We start from the raw sequence: 22646 nt of genomic DNA on the forward strand, positions 1-22646 counted from the left end.
CTACCGTACTGCTATATACAGTATAATGGACCTGGTGGACACTGTCAGCAGACTGCGTTTATAGTATAAAAAAAAGACACCACAGGTATACAATGTAGATGGATGGATAGTATACTTATGGACGACGAGTGACGACACAAAGGTAGGTACAGCAGTGGCCTACCGTACTGCTATATACAGTATAATGGACCTGGTGGACACTGTCAGCAGACTGCGTTTATAGTATAAAAAAAAAAAAAAAAAAGACACCACAGGTATACAATGTAGATGGATGGATAGTATACTTATGGACAACGAGTGACGACACAGAGGTAGGTACAGCAGTGGCCTACCGTACTGCTATATACAGTATAATGGACCTGGTGGACACTGTCAGTAGACTGCGTTTATAGTATAAAAAAAAAAAAAAGACACCACAGGTATACAATGTAGATGGATGGATAGTATACTTATGGATGACGAGTGATGACACAGAGGTAGGTACAGCAGTGGCCTACCGTACTGCTATATACAGTATAATGGACCTGGTGGACACTGTCAGCAGACTGCGTTTATAGTATAAAGAAAAAAAGACACCACATGTATACAATGTAGATGGATGGATAGTATACTTATGGACGACGAGTGACGACACAGAGGTAGGTACAACTGTGGCCTACCGTACTGCTATATACAGTGTAATGGACCTGGTGGACACTGTCAGCAGACTGCGTTTATAGTATAAAAAAAAAAAGACACCACAGGTATACAATGTAGATGGATGGATAGTATACTTATGGACGACGAGTGACAACACAGAGGTAGGTACAGCAGTGGCCTACCGTACTGCTATATACAGTACAATGGACCTGGTGGACACTGTCAGCAGACTGCGTTTATAGTATAAAAAAAAAAGACACCACAGGTATACAATGTAGATGGGTGGATAGTATACTTATGGACGATGAGTGACGACACAGAGGTAGGTACAGCAGTGGCCTACCGTACTGCTATATACAGTATAATGGACCTGGTGGACACTGTCAGCAGACTGCGTTTATAGTATAGAGAAAAAAAAGACACCACAGGTATACAATGTAGATGGATGGATAGTATACTTATGGACGACGAGTGACGACACAGAGGTAGGTACAGCAGTGGCCTACCGTACTGCTATATACAGTATAATGGACCTGGTGGACACTGTCAGCAGACTGCGTTTATAGTATAAAAAATAAAGACACCACAGGAGTGTTTTTCAGGCAGACAAACGTATACTGGTGGTCACTGTCAGCAAAACTGTGCACTGTACTCATGCTATAGCTGCTCCCCAGTCCCCACAATTAAGCAGTGTGAGCACTCAGCACAGATATATCATGCAGCACACTGAGCACAGATATGGCATGGAGCGTTTTTTTCAGGCAGAGAACGGATAAAAAACTGGTGGTCACTATTAGCAAAACTCTGCACTGTACTCCTCCTAACAGCTGCTCCCCAATCCTCCCCACAATAAGCTAAGCAATCAGATCAACTGTGTAGTATATACTATATAACTATATAAACGGAGAGGACGCCAGCCACGTCCTCTCCCTATCAATCTCAATGCACGTGTGAAAATGGCGGCGACGCGCGGCTGCTTATATAGAATCCGAATCTCGCGAGAATCCGACAGCGGGATGATGACGTTCGGGCGGTTAACCGAGCCATACGGGAGAATCCGAGTATGGCTCGGACCCGTCTAAAAAGGGTGAAGTTCGGGGGGGTTCGAACCCGCTCATCACTAACATTAACATGACTGAGCCTCCCAGGTCCCAATATATAACAATATTAGCGACAATGCTTGTATCAACATAAACTACTACATAATACCAGATTTAGAAAAAAGGAACTCATATACCAAAAACAGGTGGCAGAGTAGTGAGACTACAAGGAGGAATACAATAACACCCTGTGTTCACCACTGGTCTTAAAATGCATGCAAGGCCTACCCCTCCTCACCTCTATCAGCACATTCCAATGAGGCTGCATGTCTGAACTAGTGATGAGCGGGTTCGGTTTCTCGGAAACCGAACCCCCCCGAACTTCCCCCTTTTTACACAGGTCCGAGGCATACTCTGATTCTCCCGTATGGCTCGGTTAACCCGAGCGCGCCCGAACGTCATCATCCCGCTGTCGGATTCTCGCGAGATTGGGATTCTATATAAGCAGCCGCGCGTCGCCGCCATTTTCACTCGTGCATTGGAAATGTTAGGGAGAGGACGTGGCTGGCGTCCTCTCCGTGTATTGTTGATGCAAATATTTGTGCTTGCTTTACTTATTGCTTAATTGTGGGGACTGGGGAGCAGCTGTATATTAATATAGGAGGAGTACAGTGCAGAGTTTTGCTGATCAGTGACCACCAGTTTTATCCGTTCTCTGCATGAAAAAAACGCTCCTTATCTGTGCTCAGTGTGCTGCATATATCTGTGCTCACACTGCTTAATTGTGGGGACTGGGGAGCAGCTGTATTATATAGCAGGAGTACAGTGCAGAGTTTTGCTGACAGTGACCACCAGTATACGTTGTCTGCCTGAAAAACACTCCATATCTGTGCTCAGTGTGCTGCTTTATTGTGGGGACTGGGGACCACCAGTATAATATTATATAGGAGGAGTACAGTGCAGAGTTTTGCTGACCAGTGACCACCAGTATACGTTGTCTGCCTGAAAAACACTCCATATCTGTGCTGCATTGTAGACAGTATATAGTAGGAGTACAGTGCATAATTTTGCTGACCACCAGTATACAATATATAGGAGTACGGTACAGAAGGCCACTGCTGTACCTACCTCTGTGTCGTCAAGTATACTATCCATCCATACCTGTGGTGCATTTCAGTTTTGCACAGTTTGCTGACCACCAGTATATAATATATAGCATTACGGTACAGTAGGCCACTGCTGTACCTACCTCTGTGTCGTCAAGTATACTATCCATCCATACCTGTGGTGCATTTCAGTTTTGCACAGTTTGCTGACCACCAGTATATAATATATAGCATTACGGTACAGTAGGCCACTGCTGTACCTACCTCTGTGTCGTCATGTATACTATCCATCTACATTCTATACCTGTGGTGCATTTTAGTTTTGCAGTTGCTGACACAGTGACCACCAGTATATATAGCAGTACGGTATGGAAGGCCACTGCTGTACCTACCACTGTGTCGTCAAGTATACTATCCATCTACATTCTATACCTGTGGTGCATTTTAGTTTTGCAGTTTGCTGACACAGTGACCACCAGTATATATAGCAGTACGGTACGGAAGGCCACTGCTGTACCTACCTCTGTGTCGTCAAGTATACTATCCATCTAGATTCTATACCTGTGGTGCATTTTAGTTTTGCAGTTTGCTGACAGTGACCACCAGTATATATAGCAGTACGGTACGGTAGGCCACTGCTGTACCTACCTCTGTGTCGTCAAGTATACTATCCATCTAGATTCTATACCTGTGGTGCATTTTAGTTTTGCAGTTTGCTGACACAGTGACCACCAGTATATATAGCAGTACGGTACGGAAGGCCACTGCTGTACCTACCTCTGTGTCATCAAGTATACTATCCATCTACATTCTATACCTGTGGTGCATTTCAGTTGTGCAGTTTGTTGACACAGTGACCACCAGTATATATAGCTGTACGGTACGGAAGGCCACTGCTGTACCTACCTCTGTGTCGTCAAGTATACTATCCATCTAGATTCTATACCTGTGGTGCATTTTAGTTTTGCAGTTTGCTGACAGTGACCACCAGTATATATAGCAGTACGGTACGGTAGGCCACTGCTGTACCTACCTCTGTGTCGTCAAGTATACTATCCATCTAGATTCTATACCTGTGGTGCATTTTAGTTTTGCAGTTTGCTGACAGTGACCACCAGTATATATAGCAGTACGGTACGGTAGGCCACTGCTGTACCTACCTCTGTGTCGTCAAGTATACTATCCATCTAGATTCTATACCTGTTGTGCATTTCAGTTGTGCAGTTTGCGGACACAGTGACCACCAGTATATATAGCAGTACGGTACGGTAGGCCACTGCTGTACCTAACTCTGTGTTGTCAAGTATACTATCCATCTAGATTCTATACCGGTGGTGCATTTTAGTTTTGCAGTTTGCTGACAGTGACCACCAGTATATATAGCAGTACGGTACGGTAGGCGTCTGCTGTACCTACCTCTGTGTCATCAAGTATACTATCCATCTACATTCTATACCTGTGGTGCATTTCAGTTGTGCGCAGTATATATAGTAGTAGGCCATTGCATTGATACTGGCATATAATTCCACACATTCAAAAAATGGAGAACAAAAATGTGGAGGTTAAAATAGGGAAAGATCAAGATCCACTTCCACCTCGTGCTGAAGCTGCTGCCACTAGTCATGGCCGAGACGATGAAATGCCATCAACGTCGTCTGCCAAGGCCGATGCCCAATGTCATAGTAGAGAGCATGTAAAATCCAAAAAACAAAAGTTCAGTAAAATGACCCAAAAATCTAAATTGAAAGCGTCTGATGAGAAGCGTAAATTTGCCAATATGCCATTTACGACACGGAGTGGCAAGGAACGGCTGAGGCCCTGGCCTATGTTCATGGCTAGTGGTTCAGATTCACATGAGGATGGAAGCACTCATCCTCTCACTAAAAAAATGAAAAGACTTAAGCTGGCAAAAGCACAGCAAAGAACTGTGCGTTCTTCTAAATCACACATCCCCAAGGAGAGTCCAATTGTGTCGGTTGCGATGCCTGACCTTCCCTACACTGGACGGGAAGAGCTTGCGCCTTCCACCATTTGCACGCCACCTGCAAGTGCTGGAAGGAGCACCCGCAGTCCAGTTCCTGATTGTCAAATTGAAGATGTCACTGTTGAAGTGTTATGATTCCAGTACTTCTGACCAGAGGAGATCTTATGACAGAGGCCAGAGTACTGGAAGGAAATGCTGGTTACGGGAGCGGGAAAGCCTAGTAACCCCTGGCGCCCTAACTCCGTTGTCTCGCCCGTGTAATCAGAAATCCCCTGCGAGACTATGGTTGCTTGAGCCCATGGCAGCCGCGTTTGAAGGGCGGATTATGTCTGCCCAACTTCGATGCCCCCTCAGGTCTTAATGGGAGACAAAGGGAAATCCGAGACAGGGTGATAACAAGGGGCCCTCTGACTAAGCAACCAGGCCAGGGGCTACAAGCTAACTAACTTAAACCAGAAGTATGTGCGGACAAACCGCCAGGGAAAAGGACAACCAAAAATCCACTAATCCGTTACTCCTATCCAGCACCGCTGGATACCAGAGTGGATTTGTGGGAGCGGAATCCTCCGCAAAAAGCTCCGAAACACAATATAACCAAATAATAAATAGTAAGCTGTCAAGCCGCAACACACGGCTACGCCGCGACTCACGAACACCACAGGATGTTAAAGGTGCTCGGTCTGGACTCCAGGAAAAGATGACAACTTCCGAGTACTGGATCACTGAGGACAGGAACGACCGGATAGAACAGGACTGGAAAACTCTCTGCAACTGACACAGCAAACAGGAAGCTATTACCGGCGTCTGTGAGAAGTCCTGAGAGTGCCTTTAAATGGGAGCCCTCCAATCAGGAGCCAGACAGGGCTAATTACAACATGCCGTGCAGCTGCATGCTGCACGGCCAGGAACCAGTGAGGTGATTAACTTAGACCCAGCAACGGGGAACGCGGTCCGACAGTGGCGTCCCCGTTGCTAGGGTCTGTGCGGCTCCGTGCGCCCGGCATCTAGCGTTGCTAGGGAGCCGGCGGCTGTCCGCATGCGGCGTCCCTAGTTGCTAGGCGCCGGGCCGCACTGACGAGCGGACCCTCGGCGCCTAACAGTACCCCCACCTTGAGGAGGGGTCAAGGAACCCCTAAGGCCAGGTTTCTGAGGAAATTCTCGAAAAAATGCCCTCTTGAGCCTCGGGGCATGGAGATCCTTATCCAGGACCCAAGACCTTTCTTCTGGACCATAACCTCTCCAATGTACCAGAAAATAAAGCCGACCCCGGGACAACTTGGAATCGAGAACCTTCTCCACCAAGAACTCCTGCTGACCCTGTACATCTACTGGTGATTTCCCCTGAGAGACCTTTCGAGGAAATCTACTGGAAGAAACGTATGGTTTCAACAAGGAGCAATGGAACGTATTTCCGATCCGGAGAGTTCTTGGTAAACGTAACCGGAAAGCAACTGGATTGATTTTTTTTATAATATGAAATGGTCCAATAAATTTGGGGCCCAATCTGGCTGAGGTTTGTCGAAGTTTAATGTTGCGAGTCGACAACCATACCCTATCTCCTACTTTAAAAGTGCAAGGCCGCCGGAGCCTGTCAGAAAAATTTTTCTCCCGAAATGCCGCTTTTCTGAGAGCAAGGTGCACTTTTCTCCAAATGAGTCTGAGATGAGAGGTCAAGGTCAGCGAGGAGACAGAGGAATGTTGAAAAAAGGAATTAGCCCTGGGGTGAAAACCGAAAACTGTAAAAAATGGAGACACATTGGTGGAGGAATGACAGGCATTGTTGTAAGCAAACTCCGCCAAAGGAAGAAACTCGGACCAATCATTTTGGAGTTTGGCCGAGTACAAACGCAAATACTGTTTTAATGATTGATTAACTCGCTCAGTCTGCCCGTTGGATTGGGGATGGTAGCCGGACGTTAAAGACAATTTCATCTTTAATGAGGCACAAAAAGACTTCCAAAATTGTGCAATGAATTGTGGACCCCGATCAGAAACAATATCAGTGGGTAATCCATGGAGTCTGAAAACATGGCGGAGGAACAAAACTGCCAATCCCTGGGCAGATGGCAGTCGGGGAAGAGCAATGAAATGGGCCATCTTGCTAAAACGGTCCACTACTACCCATATGACTCGGCATCCGGCTGACAGAGGGAGGTCTACCACAAAATCCATGGAAATATGAGACCATGGCCTGAGAGGAACATTTAAGGGCATAAGTTGACCGATAGGCAAGGAACGGGGAACTTTATGCTGTGCACAGACTTGACAAGAAAAAACAAACTCCTTAATGTCTTTGGAAAGACCAGGCCACCATACTGAGCGGGAGACTAATTCCAAAGTCTTAGAGATCCCCGGATGCCCGGCAACTTTGCTATCATGAAACTCAGTCAAAACAGTTGCTCTCAAAAACTCAGGGACATAAAGACGACCAGCAGGAGTATTTCCAGGAGCTTGATGTTGAAGCTGCTTTAACTGGGTGAATAAATCTTGTGTGAGACCTGCCCGAATGACTGAAGACGGAAGTATGGGAGTAACAGGACTGTTATCATGAACTGGAAGAAAACTGCGTGACAGGGCATCCGCCTTGGTATTCTTGGAACCTGGCCTGAAGGTGATAAAAAACTTGAAACGAGTAAAAAATAAAGCCCAACGAGCCTGCCGGGCATTCAGCCGTTTAGCTGATTCGATGTACTGAAGATTTTTGTGATCAGTCAAAACTGAAATGGTATGTGTTGCTCCCTCAAGCCAATGCCTCCACTCCTCGAAAGCCCATTTAATAGCCAGTAATTCCCGGTTACCAACATCGTAGTTGGATTCAGCAGAAGAGAATTTCCTGGACATAAAGGCACAAGGATGTAATTCTAGAGAGTCCGGATCCTTCTGAGACAGGATAGCCCCTACTCCAACCTCCGTGGCATCAACCTCAACAATGAAAGGCAATTCTGGGTTGGGATGTCTGAGGACTGGGGCTGAGATGAAGGCTTGTTTCAAGGCCTGAAAAGATACTTCAGCTTCACGTGACCAGTTGGTTGGATCCGCTCCCTTCTTAGTCAGTGCCACAATGGGAGCAACCAGGTCGGAGAAAGAATGAATAAATCTTCTATAATAATTCGCAAACCCTAAAAAGCGCTGAATTGCTTTTAAGTTGGTGGGTTGCGCCCAACTAAGGATGGCTTGGAGCTTCTTTGGTTCCATACAGAATCCCCGAGGGGAAATAATGTACCCTAAAAAGGATACCTCCGTGACATGAAATTCACACTTCTCCAGCTTGGCATATAGGTGATTTTCACGTAATTTTTGAAGAACCTGACGCACCTGGGTAACATGTTGTTCAATAGAGTCAGAATAGATCAAGATATCGTCTAAGTAGACGACTACGAATCTTCCAAGAAAATCACGGAGCACATCGTTAATGAGATCCTGGAAAACTGCCGGAGCGTTAGACAGGCCGAATGGCATAACCAGATACTCGTAGTGACCCGATTGAGTACTGAATGCCGTTTTCCACTCATCTCCTGACTTGATTCGGATGAGGTTATACGCTCCTCTCAGGTCAATCTTAGAAAAAATCACAGCCGAACGTAGCTGATCAAAGAGGACAGAAATCAGCGGCAAAGGGTAAGTATTTTTTACTGAGATCTTATTCAAGGCTCTAAAGTCAATGCAGGGTCTGAGTGATCCATCTTTCTTCTTCACAAAGAAGAAGCCTGCACTTAAAGGGGATTTAGATGGCCTGATAAATCCTTTCCCTAGGCTCTCTTTAACATACTCATTCATGGCCACAGTTTCTGGTCCGGACAATGCATATAACCTTCCCTTTGGCAATGTGGCACCAGGAATTAGCTCAATAGCACAATCATAAGGCCGATGGGGAGGCAGAATGTCCGCATTGCCCTTGGAAAATACATCAACAAAATCCTGGTATTCCACAGGAATGGGTGCGGGAATGACAGCAGCAATTCTGAGGGGAAGCGTAATACATTCCTTATTACAGATGGTACCCCATTGTGAGATCTCCCCCGACTGCCAATCAATGATGGGATTATGAAAGGCCAGCCAAGGGTGACCCAGAACCACTGGAACTGCTGGGCAATGGGTAAGAAAAAATTCAATTTTTTCGGAATGAAGAGCTCCTACCGAAAGTAGAACAGGGGGTGTACAGAGAGAAATAACCCCATTGGATAAGGGACTCCCATCTAAACCATGCATGGTGATATGCCTACCCAAGGTTAACTGAGGAATACCTAAGGCCTTGGCCCACGTTAAGTACATAAAGTTCCCTGCAGCTCCACTGTCAACGAAAGCCGACACCGAAGAACAGAGGCTGCCAAAGGAAACTTTAGCTGGGACTAACAGGGAATTATTCGAGGAGATAAGCTGCAGACCAAAGTGAACCCCCTCACAATTCACTTGGTCGAGGCGTTTCCCGACTTGCTCGGACAATTACGGGCAAAATGTCCTTTACCCCCACAGTACAAACAAAGACCAGAATTTTGCCTTCTGGTCCTTTCTTCAGGAGACAGCTTGGAGAGACCCATCTGCATGGGCTCCTCTATGTCCACAGGAATGGAAAAAACACAAGGGGTAGACCCGACAGGTGCTCCTTTTTCAGCCCTCCGCTCTCTGAGACGACGATCAATCTTAATAGAAAGCTCCATGAGTTTATCGAGAGTCTCAGGAGTGGGATACTGAAGGAGACTGTCTTTTATAGACTCAGATAAGCCGAGGCGAAACTGACTGCGCAGGGCTGGGTCATTCCATCCACAGTCGTTCGACCAACGGCGAAACTCCGTACAATAAATCTCTGCGGGATTCCTACCCTGTCTGAGAGCACGTAACTGACTCTCGGCGGATGCCTCTCTATCAGGGTCATCATACAATAGCCCTAAAGACCCCAGAAAGGCGTCTACAGACAACAATGCCGGATCCTCTGTTCTTAAACCAAAAACCCAGGTCTGGGGATCCCCCTGAAGTAAAGAAATAATAATTCCGACCCGCTGAGATTCCGTACCTGAGGAGACTGGTCTTAAACGAAAATAAAGTTTACAAGACTCTTTAAAATTAAAAAACTGCTTCCTATCACCAGAAAAACGGTCAGGCAAATGCATTTTCGGTTCAGGAACGACCCTCGGGGAAGTCCGTAAAAGATCTTCCTGTGACCTCACCCGAAGGGAAAGATCCTGAACCATCTGAGTAAGTTCTTGAATCTGGCTAACTAGAAGCTGGCCAGGATTTGGCCCTAAACCAGTGGGATTCATGAGGCCGACAAATCTTCTAAACTGAATAAGGGAAAAAATCAAACCCTGTTTAATTTTAAGTTTTGGTCTGGCCGGTAATAATGTTATGATTCCAGTACTTCTGACCAGAGGAGATCTTATGACAGAGGCCAGAGTACTGGAAGGAAATGCTGGTTACGGGAGCGGGAAAGCCTAGTAACCCCTGGCGCCCTAACTCCGTTGTCTCGCCCGTGTAATCAGAAATCCCCTGCGAGACTATGGTTGCTTGAGCCCATGGCAGCCGCATTTGAAGGGCGGATTATGTCTGCCCAACTCCGATGCTCCCTCAGGTCTTAATGGGAGACAAAGGGAAATCCGAGACAGGGTGATAACAAGGGGCCCTCTGACTAAGCAACCAGGCCAGGGGCTACAAGCTAACTAACTTAAACCAGAAGTATGTGCGGACAAACCGCCAGGGAAAAGGACAACCAAAAATCCACTAATCCGTTACTCCTATCCAGCACTGCTGGATACCAGAGTGGATTTGTGGGAGCGGAATCCTCCGCAAAAAGCTCCGAAACACAATATAACCAAATAATAAATAGTAAGCGGTCAAGCCGCAACACACGGCTACGCCGCGACTCACGAACACCACAGGATGTTAAAGGTGCTCGGTCTGGACTCCAGGAAAAGATGACAACTTCCGAGTACTGGATCACTGAGGACAGGAACGACCGGATAGAACAGGACTGGAAAACTCTCTGCAACTGACACAGCAAACAGGAAGCTATTACCGGCGTCTGTGAGAAGTCCTGAGAGTGCCTTTAAATGGGAGCCCTCCAATCAGGAGCCAGACAGGGCTAATTACAACATGCCGTGCAGCTGCATGCTGCACGGCCAGGAACCAGTGAGGTGATTAACTTAGACCCAGCAACGGGGAACGCGGTCCGACAGTGGCGTCCCCGTTGCTAGGGTCTGTGCGGCTCCGTGCGCCCGGCGTCTAGCGTTGCTAGGGAGCCGGCGGCTGTCCGCATGCGGCGTCCCTAGTTGCTAGGCGCCGGGCCGCACTGACGAGCGGACCCTCGGCGCCTAACATGAAGTACACCAGGATGAGGATATGGGTGTTGCTGGCGCTGGGGAGGAAATTGACGAGGATTCTGATGGTGAGGTGGTTTGTTTAAGTCAGGCACCCGGGGAGACACCTGTTGTCAGTGGACGAATATGGCCATTGACATGCCTGGTCAAAATACAAAAAAAATCACCTCTTCGGTGTGGAATTATTTCAACACAAATGCGGACAACAGGTGTCAAGCCGTGTGTTGCCTTTGTCAAGCTGTAATAAGTAGGGGTAAGGACATTAACCACCTCGGAACATCCTCCCTTATACGTCACCTGCAGCGCATTCATCATAAGTCAGTGACAAGTTCAAAAACTTTGGATGACAGCGGAAGCAGTCCACTGACCACTAAATCCCTTCCTCTTGTAACCAAGCTCCTGCAAACCACACCACCAACTCCCTCAGTGTCAATTTCCTCCTTACCCAGGAAAGCCAATAGTCCTGCAGGCCATTTTACTGGCAAGTCTGACGAGTCCTCTCCTGCTCGGGATTCCTCCGATGCATCCTTGAGTGTAACGCCTACTGCTGCTGGCGCTGCTGTTGTTGCTGCTGGGAGTCGATCGGCATCCAAGAGGGGAAGTCGGAAGACCACTTGTACTACTTCCAGTAAGCAATTGACTGTCCAACAGTCCTTTGCGAGGAAGATGAAATATCACAGCAGTCATCCTGCTGCAAAGCAGATAACTCAGGCCTTGGCAGCCTGGGTGGTGAGAAACGTGGTTCCGGTATCCACCGTTAATTCAGAGGCAACTAGAGACTTGATTGAGGTACTGTGTCCCCGGTACCAAATACCATCTAGGTTCCATTTCTCTAGGCAGGCGATACCGAAAATGTACACAGACTTCAGAAAAAGAGTCACCAGTGCCCTAAAAAATGCAGTTGTACCCAATGTCCACTTAACCACGGACATGTGGACAAGTGGAGCAGGGCAGACTCAGGACTATATGACTGTGACAGCTCACTGGGTAGATGTATTGCCTCCCGCAGCAAGAACAGCAGCGGTGGCACCAGTAGCAGCATCTCGCAAACGCCAACTCGTTCCTAGGCAGGCTACGCTTTGTATCACCGCTTTCCAGAAGAGGCACACAGCTGACAACCTCTTACGGAAACTGAGGAAGATCATCGCAGAATGGCTTACCCTAATTGGACTCTCCTGGGGATTTGTGACATCGGACAATGCCAGCAATATTGTGCGTGCATTACATCTTGGCAAATTCCAGCACGTCCCATGTTTTGCACATACATTGAATTTGGTGGTGCAGAATTATTTAAAAAACGACAGGGGCGTGCAAGAGATGCTGTCGGTGGCCCAAAGAATTGCGGGCCACTTTCGGCATTCAGCCACCGCGTGCCGAAGACTGGAGCACCACCAAACATTCCTGAACCTGCCCTGCCATCATCTGAAGCAAGAGGTGGTAACGAGGTGGAATTCAACCCTCTATATGCTTCAGAGGATGGAGGAGCAGCAAAAGGCCATTCAAGCCTATACATCTGCCTACGATATAGGCAAAGGAGGGGGAATGCACCTGACTCAAGCGCAGTGGAGAATGATTTCAACGTTGTGCAAGGTTCTGCAACCCTTTGAACTTGCCACACGTGAAGTCAGTTCAGACACTGCCAGCCTGAGTCAGGTCATTCCCCTCATCAGGCTTTTGCAGAAGAAGCTGGAGACATTGAAGGAGGAGCTAAAACAGAGCGATTCCGCTAGGCATGTGGGACTTGTGGATGGAGCCCTTAATTCGCTTAACCAGGATTCACGGGTGGTCAATCTGTTGAAATCAGAGCACTACATTTTGGCCACCGTGCTCGATCCTAGATTTAAAACCTACGTTGTATCTCCCTTTACGGCAGACACAAGGCTGCAGAGGTTCAAAGACCTGCTGGTGAGAAAATTGTCAAGTCAAGCGGAACGTGACCCGTCAACATCTCCTCCTTCACATTCTCCCGCAACTGGGGGTGCGAGGAAAAGGCTAAGAATTCCGAGCCCACCCGCTGGCGGTGATGCAGGGCAGTCTGGAGCGAGTGCTGACAACTGGTCCGGGCTGAAGGACTTGCCAACGATTACTGACATGTCGTCTACTGTCACTGCATATGATTCTCTCACCATTGAAAGAATGGTGGAGGATTATATGAGTGACCGCATCCAAGTAAGCACGTCAGACAGTCCGTACGTATACTGGCAGGAAAAAGAGGCAATTTGGAGGCCCTTGCACAAACTGGCTTTATTCTACCTAAGTTGCCCTCCCTCCAGTGTGTACTCTGAAAGAGTGTTTAGTGCAGCCGCTCACCTTGTCAGCAATCGGCGTACGAGGTTACTTCCAGAAAATGTGGAGAAGATGATGTTCATCAAAATGAATTATAATCAATTCCTCCGTGGAAACATTCACCAGCAGCAATTGCCTCCAGAAAGTACACAGGGACCTGAGATGGTGGATTCCAGTGGGGACGAATTAATAATCTGTGAGGAGGGGGATGTACACAGTGAAAGGGGTGAGGAATCGAAGGATGATGATGAGGTGGACATCTTGCCTCTGTAGAGCCAGGTTGTGCAAGGAGAGATTGATTGCTTCTTTTTTTGGTGGGGGCCCAAACCAACCAGTCATTTCAGTCACAGTCGTGTGGCAGACCCTGTCGCTGAAATGATGGGTTCGTAAAAGTGTGCATGTCCTGTTTATACAACATAAGTGTGGGTGAGAGGGTCCAAGGACAATTCCATCTTGCACCTCTTTTTTCTTTCATTTTTCTATGCATCATGTGCTGTTTGGGGACTATTTTTTTGAAGTGCCATCCTGTCTTACACTGCAATGCCACTCCTATATGGGCCAGGTGTTTGTGTCGGCCACTTGGGTCGCTTAGCTTAGTCACACAGCTACCTCATTGCGCCTCTTTTTTTCTTTGCATCATGTGCTGTTTGGGGACAATTTTTTTGAAGTGCCATCCTGACTGACACTGCAGTGCCACTCCTAGATGGGCCAGGTGTTTGTGTCGGCCACTTGTGTCGCTTAGCTTAGCCATCCAGCGACCTCGGTGCAAATTTTAGGACTAAAAATAATATTGTGAGGTGTGAGGTGTTCAGAATAGACTGAAAATGAGTGTAAATTATGGTTATTGAGGTTAATAATACTATGGGATCAAAATGACGCCCAAATTATATGATTTAAGCTGTTTTTGAGGGTTTTTTGTAAAAAAACAAAACAAATCCAAAACACACCCGAATCCGACAATAAATTTTGAGGGAGGTTTTGCCAAAACGCGTCCAAATCCAAAACACGGCCGCGGAACTGAACCCAAAACCAAAACACAAAACCCGAAAAATGTCCGGTGCACATCACTAGTCTGAACTGCTGTATACCAAGTGTGGAGAATATCCATATAATCACAGCTCTGCAACCAAACCACTGCTGTAATCAAAGGATATCTCTATTATAAACGTATATCAGAATCAAATGTATATATCAAACCTTGTTACCACATAAATACCTATGGGTCTGGAAAGGTGTGCACAAGACTACACCTGGATAAGGCATTCTCCCACTCAGGGTCAACAGCTGCAGGATCTCAAAAAGGACATTCAGCCACTGTGATTACACATATACTCTGTTTAAACAATGTGCATCTGAGGCATAGAAATATATATAAAAAAAGCCATAATCAACGATCAATAAATACCTATAGGTCCAAGAGGATACACATAGGGCAGCCCCTGGGTTAAGCGTTCTCCCACATCAAATCCATAGCTACAAACAATAAATAAGATTATAGGATTATACAAACATCAAACTTAATCAGTGGGACAAACCCAACATAGTTACTCACAGAATCATGTGGAACACTGCACAAACCAGGGCTGCATGCACCAACTGCATCTAAGCAGGGGATTTAAATACCCCTTGACCCGGAAGTATCAACTCAAAAAGTCACCTGAATAATTATCCAAACCTTTATTCCACTTGATTAACCGTTTACCACCAGCACAAAAGGCCAAATAAGCAATCAGTATGCCTGTGTATGCGCATTAATATTCACAGTACAACAGAGGGAATACACAAAATAGCGCTACATGCGCCGGGGGACCGGAAACAGGAAGTGTCATGCGTTCCAACCGCCAGGCCTGGTGGAACGCACGCTGCAAACACCCCAGCGAACACACAGCGCACAACACCCGCAAAGGGACAAAGTCCCCGCACCACGAGCACAGTCCCCCCGCCACCAAACAGACACATCCGCATCAACCCCACGGCCGGAGGGACCGAATAGATCCACACACGCCGGGGGCCAGAAACAGGAAGTCTCGTGCGTTCTAGCGGCCGAAGCCGGTGGAACGCACGCTGCTAACATAAATAGAGGATGGAAAAATGATCTAATATATTTAGAGACAAAGTGATGTTTTATATCAAAAGATGAGATCATCCCTCAAGAAATATATATATATGTATATGGTTCCTCAAAGAATCAACTGTTGAACAACATATGAAAAAGGGTCAAAAATTGTTATAGGGGACCCAGGAGGAGGCAGCAGCAATAACAATACAAAAACATAAACAAAAAAAACAAAAAAACATATATAAAACATTTACAATTAAAAAGACAAGCTGGCTATATAGTGAACAAACCTATACAGCAAGCATATCGGTATCTATACATTATATACTGACACCAATCGAGGGGTGCATTGGACATGTGTTGAAGATATACCATTGATAAACTGGTCAGAGACTTATAGACAAACACTTAATGGATTATATTCATTGAGCCCCCTGGGGGCTACTGTGTCCAATTCATTGATCCAATAACATTCCCTCCGTTTAAGCTGCCCCACTCGATTGCCTCCAGTCGACAGAGGGGGAACCCAATCAATCAACATACACTTTAGACTTGCTACTTGGTGCTTAGCCTCTAGAAAGTGTCGTGCGACAGGTTTATCAGAGGTTCCACTGTTTAAAGCGGTATGTATAGAAGACCGGTGGTTGGCCATCCGGTCTCTAAAATTCCGCATAGTCAACCCAACATAAAGGAACCCACATGGACATTTCAGTATATAGATGACATGATCCATTCTGCAATGTAGATGAAATCTGATCTTGATGGTGGTCCCAGTGTGGGGATGATTGAAAGTCGGTCCAACCATCAATGACCTGCACGTCGTGCAGTTGCCGCACGAGAAACATCCGGGTTTCTGTGTATAGAATACGAATCTCGCGAGAATCCGACAGCAGGTTAATGACGTTTGGGCGCGTTCTGGTTAACCGAGCAAGGTGGGAAGATCCGAGGCTGCCTCGGAACCGTGTAAAATAGGTGAAGTTTGGGGGGGTTCGGATCCCGAGGAACCGAACCCGCTCATCTCTAATATATATATATATATATATATATAGGTCGATTGGGTCCGGCACTCAATAAAAGATCCAATTACCCCGGTGTCCTGATCCAAAAGCAGTGTGCACTGCTGGTATACGATTCTAAATGGAACGGCACTCAGAGGCTTTTTTTATGCAATAAACGTGTATTAAAAGTTCAATAATACATCAATGCAGTATATCAACGCCCGGAGCTCAGGTGAATGGTGATCACACAGGTATTTAGGAGGGTGAGTTAAGGTGTACAGGTTGTATGTGTTTGTCTTTCTATGTTTGTACTATACATCATATCCTGACGACGGTGCGTGTCGGCACCGAAACGTTGATATACTGCATTGATGTATTATTGAACTTTTAATACACGTTTATTGCATAAAAAAAGCCTCTGAGTGCCGTTCCATTTAGAATCGTATATATATATATATATATATATATATATATAGATATATATATATAGATATATATAGATATAGATAGATATATATATATATAGTTTAGAAATGGATCGGTACTCACCCATCCATAAATATAAAATGCTCTGGTGCCTTACGGAGTAGAATTATTTACAGAACATTCTTTATCAAACAGCGGCATTTAGAGACTGGAACATGATAAATATAAAAAGAGAGTGTACTTTAATGTGTCACATGACATAAAAAAAGGGCATCCAATGTTTCGGGGCGCTGATGCCCCTTTGTCAAGGTGAGTAAAACAGACAGTCTCTGTTTTACTCACCTTGACAAAGGGGTGTCAGTGCCCCGAAACATTGGATGCTTTTTTTTTTATGTGATGCGACACATTAAAGTACACTCTCTTTTTATATTTATCCTGTTCCAGTCTCTGAGTGCCGATGTTTGGTAAGGACTGTTCTGTGTATATATACACAGTGCCGGACCTATGCTTATTTATATATATATATATATATATATATATATATATATAAATAAGCATAGGTCCGGCACTCCTCGATAAATAAAACTGCTGCGCTGGTGCCCTCACATGTACTGCTTGTACAATAATATATTTACCTCCGTGCGGCACTCAGCTTGCTGAAACAAAGACTCTGGAAACCAGTTGAATTTAAACAACGTTTCAGTGCTCGCAAGCACTATCGTCAGGTTTATAAAGTTCAAAAAAGCAAATTACATACCTTATATACCTATACACCCGTGATTCATGCCGCACCTGGAGCCGAGTTAAACCCTCCTTCTTTCCGGCGGACCTTGATGACCTCATTCTCAAGTGACTCCCATCACCATAGCAACAAGTAAACATGTAACAACGGTTCTAAAAAATACAATCATGCTTATAATAATGTAACAGGACATCTATCCAACATGTATAAGCTCCATATACATTTAAGAAAAATTAAAGAGAGAAGCAAAAAGATACCCATAGTCAATCGGTTTAATACACAATCAAGAGAGGTAAACTCGATTATTAAGGATAATTGGCATGTTATCAAATCAGATCCACAATTACCATTTAAAGATGCGGACCCTATGCCATGTTATACACGTGGACAAAACCTTAGAGATCTATTAGTACATGCAGACATAGGCAATTGTGACCAGGATAAACCAACACATTTTCTTTCTAAGAAAAGCTTTGGTTGTTTCAAATGCGGTTGTACAACTTGTAGTTTCCTAATACCGGGGGATTCTTTTTACCATCCCCACACAGGTAAAAAATTCACAATACGTCACCATCTTACCTGTAATTCTAGTTATGTGGTTTATAAAATAATCTGCCCCTGTGGTCTTTCGTATATAGGAAAGACCCAGGGAAGATTTAAAGACCGCATGGCGATGCATAGGTCTGCTATTAGGGCTGCACTGGCAAGCGATAAAAAATCGTAGCAGCCAGTGGCCCGTCACTTTGCAGAATTAAAACATTCTATTGCAAGCATATATGGCACTGCTGGGGGCATTTGTGTATCTGGCACTGTGGGGGATTTGTGTATCTGGCACTGTTGGGCATTTGTGTATCTGGCACTGTGGGGGTATTTGTGTATCTGGCACTGTGGGGTATATGTGTATCTGGCACTGTGGGGTATATGTGTATCTGGCACTGTGGGGGCATTTGTGTATCTGGCACTGTGGGGGCATTTGTGTATCTGGCACTGTGGGGGCATATATGGCACTGCTGGGGGCATTTGTGTATCTGGCACTGTGGGGGCATATATGGCACTGCTGGGGGCATTTGTGTATCTGGCACTGTGGGGGATTTGTGTATCTGGCACTGTTGGGCATTTGTGTATCTGGCACTGTGGGGGCATTTGTGTTTCTGGCACTGTGGGGTATATATGTATCTGGTACTGTGGGGCATTTGTATATCTGGCACTGTGGGGGCATTTGTGTATCTGGCACTGTGGGGGCATATATGGCACTGCTGGGGGCATTTGTGTATCTGGCACTGTGGGGGATTTGTGTATCTGGCACTGTGGGGCATTTGTGTATCTGGCACTGTGGGGGCATTTGTGTATCTGGCACTGTGGTGGCATTTGTGTATCTGGCACTGCACTGGCATATGTGTATCTGGCACTGCACTATTGGGAGCATATGTCTATCATGTCCCATTATAATTGGCCACACACATTTTTTGGCACATGCGTGCCCACTCAGTACCACGAAGGGGCATAACTACTGGGGGACAGGGTAGTTTTTAAGTTGATAGTTTTTTTATGGCCCCCGAAAGATTTTCTAAATATCCAAATGGCCCTTGGTAGAAAAAAGGTTCCCCACCCCTGGCTTACACCATCACTCTGCTTCCGGGTTAGACGTCTCTGCACTTACGGCCGTCGGCAGCAAATGCATCAGTGAGGTGTGCCAGAGAGGGATCAGGATTCCACTAAAAAAAAATTGTGTTATGTTACAGATGCACTGAGATAGGGCCAATCAATAGAAGCTGGCAGACAAGAATCAGCCAATTAGTTTGGGTCTACATTGTGAACTTGATCTCATTGGCCGGTGCTCATCTGCAGGTTTTGATAATTGGCTGCTGTCCTGGAGCTGCGGCTGCAGTGATTGGTCTAAGCAGCTCTGTCAATGACTTTAAAAATGCAGGAAAGGATGTGGATGAAATCAGGCTGAATTGAGAAGGGGGACAGAATCAGGGGTGTTTAGGGAGAAAATGGAGAGTTAGGTGGGAGGAAGGATAGAAGGGGGTTACAGTCAACAGAGAGTATTAGCTGGGGAGTATAGGAGGATGAGTGGGGGAGGGAAGGAGAAAGCAAACAATAAGGGGGCAAGATGGAGGTGTGGCAGAGAAAAGAAAGATTAAGAAGGGAAAGAGCAGGAGATAGAGCTGAAGGATGGAGGAGAGAACACATGGGGCAATGGAGGGTAATAATACAGCAGGAGGAAACCTGCAGATCAAGTTCAGCGGAAGAAGAAACTGGATTAGCTGACCAGTGTGTCCATTTTCCTATTTTCAGATATCCTGGTTTCTACATGTTTATTTTCCCTGTCAACATTTGTACCAAAAATGCCTTGATAAATACTGCATATAACATAGAGAAAAGAAAAAAAGAGCGCTTACTAACATTTTGATCACTCACTAGTGTGATGTCTTGGAGCGGTTGGCCTGTGCTGACTTGGGGGGTCCCATGCCCTGGACATGCATGTTAGTGTTAGGGGCCCACCAGATGAGGTTACCTGGTCACAGTTGGTGGGTCCATATATTTTTAGCCATAAATTATGCTAAGCACCTCAATTTTGCTCTATGTTAAATTGCAGAGTTTATTAGAATTATTCTGGTAAGCAGTGCTTAGAATCAGTGGCGTAACTACTATGGGTGCAGGGGATCCAGCTGCTATGGGGCCCAAGCTGCTTCCAGAGCCCGCAGCTCCCCCTGCACCCAGGCACGCATGCATTGGTGGCCAGAGAGGGCACAGTTGGCAGAGCCATCTCTTCCTATGGGATGAAGGCAGCAACATTCCACCCCCAGCCCACCCGTCTACCCGCCCATCCGCCTACCTGTCTGCCTTCATGTATTATGGACAGTATAGCCGCAGCCAACCCAGGTGAGTGGGCAGATCTGCAGCTGGCTGCTTAGATGTGACCTGATGCCGGTAGCCGGCGGGAGGGAGCTGGGTTCCCAATTACTGCTGGTCACAGTGATCAGGAAAGGGTGAGAGGGCAGAGCTGTGGCTGGCTGCTGTTCTTAACCCGATGGCTGGCAGGAAGGAGACTTGGCTGTCCGGACACACTGGAGCCGCGGGCTGCTCTTTAAATCGAATATCGGATTTTCAGATGTGGGAGACTCAGGCTGTAACTTTAACAAAATATGATCTACTTACTTGACTGGCTATTTAGACCATAGGATAAATCCCTGTTTGTCCGCATCTCCTGATCAGTGTAAAAGAATCAGCTAAACTTGTCCTTACATTATTCTTCCCTACCGATGACATACCTATTTACTATAAAAATATGAACTGATGCCGGTAGCCGGCAGGAGGGAGCTGGGTTCCCGATCACTGCTGGTCACAGTGATCGAGATAGGGTGAGAGGACAGAGCTGCAGCTGGCTGATGTTCTTAACCTGATGATTGGCAGGAGGGAGCCTGGGCTGTCCGGACACACTGGAGCCACGGGCCCGCTCCTTATGGTATTTCAGTCATTCTTGCCGGGGGGGGCGTCAGCGAATTCCTGATAACTGTGGCCAGCTCTTATCAGGACACACTGGAGTAGAGCCGAAGCCATGGGTGCAGTGGGGCCAGGAGCCGCACAGTGGGCGCTTCTGACTGATCGCATCAAATGCAACCATGTCAGGGAAAGCCTAGCCTGGTGTGGCCTCACCTGATGCGACCAAGCCAGGCAAGTGGCTAAAGAGGCAGGTTCCTGTACTAACTCTGCCTAATCCTACCTTAGGGAGAGTTACACCCAGTGCCAGACTGGGGGCATGGAGGGCCCACCGGGGGAATGCAGTGGTAGAGGCCCATGCTTAGGTGTGTGGGCAGCTGCCGCAGAGGCTTGGCCGACCATGGTATTGGCCCCATGATAAATATATAGTAAATACTGCTAGTTCATGCATGATAATGTACCAGATTAATAACTGCAATGCACTGTAGATATTATGTATAATTTAGAATTAAAGTGGACAGTCTGAAACCTGATCCCTAGAGGAGGATGTGGGCCCACAGGCAGTGGGGCCCACCGGGGGTTTCCCAGGTACTCCTGTGGGCCAGTCCAACCCTGACTACACCATCTATGGCTGTGCGGTGCTGAGAGGCTGAGCAGCAGTTAAGCTGGGAGCACACTGGTGCGACAGGCATTCATTCCAACATCGGAACAAATGCCCATCAGCCCAGGTTTCCTGTACACACTCCAGCGATCTTAATGAAGGGCGGGACAACCATGTTTCATACTTCATTAGCATAAAGATTGCTAATTTGATGTGCAGCACATCAAGTCTAGCGTCCATCGCTAGTGACTGTGGGAGCGCACATTCCAAGCATTTGCACTGCTTGATATGCTCCATTCTGAGCGATATGCGTCTGATCCTGCGTATCGAAGCGGCATATCGTTTAGTTAGTACCCAGCTTTATCCAGCATGTAATGGCTTGTACTGCATCACAGTGGGGTGCTAAGGGACTGAGCCTGCAGTGCTGGGTATGTTTTTTTCATGTGGGAGCCAATGTGTGTTGTTTTTTTTTTTACTTTTGGTGCCAATGGTGGGGGTGCCCTTTCAAGATTTTGCTACAGGGCCCACAAAGCTCTAGTTATGCCCCTGCTTAGAAGTTGAACTATAGTATGCATCTGCATTTCTTTTCTGTGTAGTACTACAAGTTTCAGCATGATAGCACCTCTCATTATGTTTGGAATTAAGGTGTGTAGTCAAAGGTGCCCCCCCCCCTCCGCCCCCTTATATGTGAGTATATAACATGACAGCTAACAAAAATACAGTAACAACAGAAAACAAATTAAAAGCCGAAAAGATAGTTTTATCCGATTTCAAGGCATTTCAAGGATCACATTTCCCTATGACCAGGAAAAAAAAGACAAAAGTGGAAAACGTATGCGGCATATTTAACAAATAATATTTGTAGGATATCCCAGCTTTATGGGCACAAATGAAGTAACCCAAATGTATTCACAGGGGGCCGCAGAAGATATTATAGATATAGTAACATTCTCCTCATTAATCTCATTGGAAGCATCTGGCTGGGGACGGGCTTGGCTTACCTCCCG

The 22646-nt window shown here is 46.3% G+C and overlaps 1 long non-coding RNA gene across 1 annotated transcript in view; it reads right to left on the minus strand.

Annotated features, from left to right (window-relative positions):
* Positions 1–14470: 14470 nt before the first annotated feature.
* LOC134911251 (uncharacterized) overlaps positions 14471–22646 on the minus strand; it is a 114102-nt gene continuing 105926 nt past the window's right edge. Inside the window, exons 2-4 of the long non-coding RNA XR_010176427.1 lie at positions 14772–14839; positions 14583–14680; positions 14471–14503 (exon numbers count right to left, since the gene is read on the minus strand). This is a non-coding gene — a long non-coding RNA (uncharacterized LOC134911251). The remainder of the gene's footprint in view (positions 14504–14582; positions 14681–14771; positions 14840–22646) is intronic.

Source organism: Pseudophryne corroboree, chromosome 4 (assembly GCF_028390025.1).
Source record: "Pseudophryne corroboree isolate aPseCor3 chromosome 4, aPseCor3.hap2, whole genome shotgun sequence".
NCBI lineage: Eukaryota > Metazoa > Chordata > Amphibia > Anura > Myobatrachidae > Pseudophryne > Pseudophryne corroboree.